Source organism: Triticum urartu, chromosome 1A, assembly GCF_056163025.1.
Source record: "Triticum urartu cultivar PI428250 chromosome 1A, HENAU_Tu73, whole genome shotgun sequence".
Taxonomy (NCBI): domain Eukaryota; kingdom Viridiplantae; phylum Streptophyta; class Magnoliopsida; order Poales; family Poaceae; genus Triticum; species Triticum urartu.
In genome coordinates this window covers 158,138,253-158,144,519 of record NC_141873.1, presented here as the reverse complement: position 1 = coordinate 158,144,519, position 6,267 = coordinate 158,138,253, and the positions used below count along the sequence as shown (strand labels likewise).

The window sequence follows — 6,267 nt, the reverse complement described above, 5'->3', positions numbered from 1 at the left end:
TGTTTATTTCAGTTCTTCACAATGTGATGCTCTATAGGTGCAACTATTTGCCATGCAGTTCAATTTCATCAATAAAAGTTTCAACAATACCACTGTGAATTACGATATTTGGTTGCTATTAAGGACATTGCAGTTAACTTGCCTTTTAGTTTTTTTGATAATAACTAGTGTACTTTAGACTTGCACAATACCAGTTTGAATGAATATTTGTTTATTTTGAAATGTTATGCCTGATGTAATTAACACACCTTTCCACTTCTTGTTTTGCTTAACTAGCGTGCTTAAATGTGCACACTGAAGCTATCATTTGTAGATTATGTTGTCTACCATGGATATATTTGGTTGATGTTTAGCCTGTTGTGCTTAACATGCCTTTATATGTACTCATACATGACAATATTGAGAACAATGTTGTTTTCCATCGAGGTTAGTTTCATCGCATTGCCATATGGCCTAGGGGCTGATAAGGGATTAATCATCGAATCTGACATTTCACTGAATATATTTGTAACCCATTTATTAGTAGTTTAACTAGGGCCATATTTAATATATCCGAGGCTACATAGCAACATGCATTGTACTGAATGACTAAATATGAAATCCCAGGTTACATAGGAACAAGGAAGATTGTTACCTTAAAGTTCTGATGATGTATAGATATACATGTAATAAAAAATTATATAATGGGATGGGGGGGAGTGTTGTACTACATCATTTTGTAATTGTTGTTTAGCTTCTAATATTAAGTTGGTGCTTTTAGGTACATATGTCATTGCCAAAGATCCACACTTTGACCCTTTCTGCGTATGGGGCAATGAGATATTCATGAACCAGCATCAAGTGAGGAAACTGATAAAGATTGTTATTAAAATAGGTCAAAAGATGTCAATCGAACTATTAGTTTACGCTTTATGAAAGACAACAGTGAACTGCGGGATGGTAAGTAAGAACTCTGTAGCCTTGTTTTTACTGCCCGTAATGAGTTGTCTTAGATGACAATGTCTGAATCTTTTTCCTCTACAGTGGATCCTCAAGCAGTTTACTCAAGATTACCTCTCAAATTACACGATTGGCGGTTTTCCATCACAAGGGGTTGGACTAGAGTCGTGTGTGCCTTCTGCATCTAGGAGAGCATAATAGGGCCATTCCGCTTCACCTTGTTCAGCAACCAGAATGTACGTCATCTCTTTCTTTACCATCCATAATAGTACAAGCATAAAACCCTGGTTCATCATTCATATTTGGTGTTTATGTAATTCTTGAACAGTACCTGTGAATCGAATAATGCACAGCGTGTGTGATATACATCATAATCTGTCATGGCGCACACGGTTTGAACCCGACGGATATGAATAAAGCTATAGCCTACTTTCAAATTCAAATTAGGTACAATTTTAAATAGCAGCAATTAAATTATGGTAAAATTATGGTGTGCAGGTTATTAGGGCACACACGGTCTATAAAGCACAGCGTGTGTGATATACATCATAATCCGTCACGGTTCACGGAGAGAAAACATGTGTAACCATGCACACAGTTCCCATTTGCAAAGCATGTGTGATGTCAGACAACATCACAAACGGTGCAGGAAAATTAAATGTGTGTGATTGTCGACCTATCATACACGGTTTATAATCATGAACTGTTTGTGATGTGCCAGGAATCAAAAACGTAGAGCCAGTTCGGTACGTGCCTGGAAAACTCCTGCGCCTGGAATGTGCCTGCACTGCGCCTGGTTTTAGGTAAAACCACATATCTCCGACTGCGATGGCAATGCGAGCACAAACGAGTAATAAGGATGAAGCGTTTGGGATATTCGAGACAGTTTTATACAGATAACTGTATGCATCAAGGCTCCCTATCTCCGACGATTTCTGGGTCGTGTGGGAAGGACCCCTTATTGCAATCACTCACTTGACGACGGTTCCAAACGTCGTCTCGAAAATTAAAACCCGTTTGTATAGCACCTCATTGTACCAATGCTTATGAGCCCCACGGGACTCCTCCAACCCTAATCTTTGGCCTATAAATTTAGAAATATTCCCAAACGACCATAAGCGTCCACCAAAATAGTTTTACGCCGCAATAACCTTCTGTACCCATGAGATCCCATGGACGTTTTCCGGCACCCTGCCGAAGAGAGATTCGATCATGCACTACTAGAAAAAACCTTACCAATAGCGTGGGTTTTTGGACTACTAGTAGCGTAGGTTTTTAGCAGTAGCGTGTATTTTACCCCACGCTACTAATAAACAAACATACCAGTAGCGCTGGTGCCCCACGCTACTACTATTTCAAACTGCGCTACTACTAACAGCATAGTAGTAGCCCGTCTATGATACATCCACGCTACTAGTAACAAATTAGGATTAAAAAATCTACCTATTTCATTTTATAGTACTCACGTACATGCATTTCATAATACACACATGTTATGCATACAGTCAAACATACATATCTGATATAGATAATTAATACACACACATATATATATATATATATCCATTATACACCACATGTATAGGTCGGCGGCGCCTCCACAAGCCCGTTGATGGTGTTGATGTCATCATCGTTGCCTCCGCAGCAGCACCGTGACGACACCGTCGTCGTCCCCGCATCACTGTGATGATGTCGTCGTCGTCGCCGCGGCCCCGTGACAATGTCAATGCCGTCGTCATCGTTGCCGCCGCAACTTCATGTCCACGTGTTCCCTACTAAGAACTCACAAATCCTGGAATTAAATAATGAACCAAGACCACTACTAGGAACTCACAAAGAACTCGTAGCATTAGTACAGTATAACAATAACCTATAGATCACTAAGTAATAATAGCAGAAACAAAAGCATATAGCAGCAGCATAGTATATATATGAATTATAAGTAGTACCAAACAGATCAATCCTAGAAATTGGGGAAAACCCAACTTAAGAAGGATACAATGCTAGGCATGACCACGAGTGAAATGAGATTTAGACAACTTTGCTTTCCACCGGCCAGAAGCTAGATCCACATCAACCATTCTCAGCTTCACTGTCAGCATTTCAATCCACTAGATGACCCGTTGCCGATGGCGCAAAGGGTGAGAATGAACCAAGGACTGACAACTTGATCGAGGAAGAAACTTCATTTCCTTAATAGCATTTGGCAGATTAGAATAAAAATGAAGTACCATCAGGTTGATCTCTAATTTTCACTGAACTAACAAAAACACATTTTACACTGCCTGCGTACTACTATGACTGTCCATTTGGAGTAGAATTTGTAAGTGAATGTTTATCTACTGCTGCACTCAAGTTAACTTGAATTGGGTCGGATGAATCAGATACTTCTGCCATTGGCATGAACAGGCCAATAGGGCATGCACACTGTACCGCCACTTCTGCTTAAGAAGTAAAACTTTTTGTATCTTTGATCATGTTTCTAAGAAAAAGTATCAAGGGAACCAGCTCCGAGGATAAATAAACAACCAAATTTACAAGTGTGTACTTTAGGTACCTGTCGGCAACAACATTGATCACCTGGTCTCTACAGAACACATCCAACTCTTCCTGCGATCCTGCAACACGTGGCCACCCCAAGCCTGAAATCCTCGATGCTCCATCCAACCTCTGAGTGGCAATAAGGCGAAACCAACATCCATGATGAAGCTTTCCAAAAAAAATCTATTTCTATGCACTAAGTGTGCCGAACCGCTAAGGAAAAAAACAAATGCCTCATAAAGTTCCCCTCTAATTGTGAGATTATCAGATTCACACAGGAAAGTTGCTTCGAGATTAACTGAAATAGAATGTATGAGTTCCAAAAGTCCCCCTCTTAATTGTTACACATATAATTGGTGCAAGCAAACTTGGCACTAAAAGCAAGATATTTTATCGCTACCAAATGCCTCATAAAGTAGCCCCAAGCTACAGAATCAGTTTGCACCAAGCTAGATTGTGTTCGAATTTTATAGGAAGGATAGTTCGCTAGGCAGTAGGACACAACATGCAAAGTAGCCAGGCTAAACAGACTTTATGGGAGTAAACTAAAGTGATCAAGTAGGTAAATATAAAAAAGTGAGCAGATTGACCACTATTATTCTTAGAGTAAGATTACTAATTACTAAACAAGCACTACTGCAGTACCATGCTGAATCTACAGTGAATATGGATTCAACCTTAGGCAGTCCAACTCTTGGTTGTTGTTATAATGAACACTCTGCTACCCTGTTACCTCCATTTTTACTGTTATTATTTATCTCATCATTTATATGCCTATGCATGAACAATAGTAGAAAGTATTACTGAAATTGAGCCAATCTTTGAGAGGGTTGTTACCATCACATTGATACCAAGGCTATCCACAACCAGAATAGAAGCAAAATTCACCTGAAATAACTTACATATGTCATCCCTCAATATATTTAAATGGAAACATTAACATTTCTCTTTTTCTGCAGTTAACAAATATCCTGATACAACTCAAGATGGTGTGAAGCAGCCATATAATGGTTTTTCATTGGAAAAATACTAAGCTTCAATGCTACTGCATCCTTCTCTCCCATATACTTGCTCGAGGATTTGGTGAATTTAGTATCTCACGAGATTCAACAAACTGCAGTTATTACAGAATACCATTATGATGCAACTAAAAGAAAAATGATAGGCTGATTGAAGAATGAATTGACTCAGGCCCATGAGGCATATTTATTGACATTTGGCCTCAACTTAGCAGCAGTAGTGAGTAGTAGAATAAGGGGAGGGAGATGGAGATATACCTGCCGTGGTGGGTCATCGTGGCCATGCTTGAGCTCGTGCAGGACCTCTTGGTCGCCCTAGGAGCAGGCCCCTCCTCCTCGAGTAGAGCAGGGCTGGCGGCTAGGTGTGCCCCTCCTCCTCCGCGCCATGGTGACCTGCAGCAAAGGCACAGATAGGAGGAGAAGGTGAGGAGGAGAGGGCGGATCCAAGCAAGGAAGGAGGGGAATGGCCTACCTGGGCAACGCCAGTGACGGATCCCGCAAGCGCCGGCCTCGCCATCGCCGATTGTGGTGGATTCCGGCAAGAACACGGGAGGCTCCCGAAACCCTAGCCGCGGGCAAGGATGTACGCCTTGAGGCACGGATCTGGACGATGGGGAGGGAGGGGTGGAGCTTGGGGGCGTCTAGCGCGCGGCCGGAGCTCGCCGGAATCGGCCGGCGTGGGTGGCGGCGGCGGGGAAGAGATCGTGGGGGAGAGGAGGTCGACCAAGTGGTGGGGGTGAGGTTAGAGAGTTTTTTTTAAGGACTCACGAGAGAGTTCGGTGGGGTGGGAGTGGATCGGGGTAGCAATAGCGTGGGATGTATCACCTGCATTATAGCTTTTCATCTAGTAATAGCGCAGGTTTTACTACATGCGCTACTGCTACATCTTGTTCACGGGAGATATTACTAATAGCGTGTTTTTTTTGCTATGTACTACATGTAATATTTACTAGTAGCGAGGGAATAATATAGTGCGCTACTAGTAATTAGCAATAGAGTGGGCCAATATAACGCGCTACTAGTAAGCGTCTATCTATAAGCTATTTCCTAGTAGTGATGGAGGGCTTCTACATCAACTTTACCGCCCTTCTGATGAAGCGTGAGTAGTTTACCACAGACTTATGGGGCCATATCTAGTAGCTAGATGGTTTCTTCTCTCTCTTTGATTCTCAATACCATGTTCTCCTTGATGTTCTTGGAGATCTATCCGATGTATTCTTCTTTTGCGATGTGTTTGTCGATATCCGATGAATTGTGGATTTATGATCAGTTTATTTATGAATATTATTTGAATCTTCTCCGAATTATTATATGCATGATTTGATATCTTCATATTTCTCTTCGAATTATTGGTTTGGTTTGGCCAACTAGATTGGTTTTTCTTGCAATGGGAGTGCTTAGTTTTGAGTTCAATCTTACGGTGTCCTCACCCAGTGACAAAGTAGGGGTAGCGAAGCACATATTTGTATTGTTGACATCAACGGTAAAAGGATGGGGTTTTCATCATATTGCTTGAGTTTATCCCTCTACATCATGTCATCTTACTTAAGGTGTTTCTCCATTCTTATGAACTTAATACTCTAGATGCATGCTGGATAGCGGTTGATGTGTGGAGTAATAGTAGTAAATGCAGAATTGTTCCGGTCTATTTGACACAGATGTGATGCCTATATTCATAATCATTGCCTTGGATATCGTCATAACTTTGCGCTTTACTATAAATTGCTCGACAGTAATTTGTTCACCCACCGTATTATTTTCCTTGAAA

General features: G+C 41.2%; 1 long non-coding RNA gene across 2 annotated transcripts; it reads right to left on the bottom strand.

Annotated features, from left to right (window-relative positions):
• Nucleotides 1-2,369: 2,369 nt before the first annotated feature.
• LOC125516862 (uncharacterized) lies at nt 2,370-5,307 on the bottom strand. Of its 2 annotated transcripts, none has more exons than XR_007287407.2 (5): nt 4,972-5,307; nt 4,758-4,892; nt 4,318-4,594; nt 3,497-3,609; nt 2,370-2,714 (listed from the first exon to the last, which is right to left on the bottom strand). It is a non-coding gene; the product is annotated as an uncharacterized LOC125516862 (long non-coding RNA). The 2 variants fall into 2 exon arrangements; XR_015599526.1 differs by having other exon boundaries at nt 4,318-4,368.
• Nucleotides 5,308-6,267: the final 960 nt, after the last annotated feature.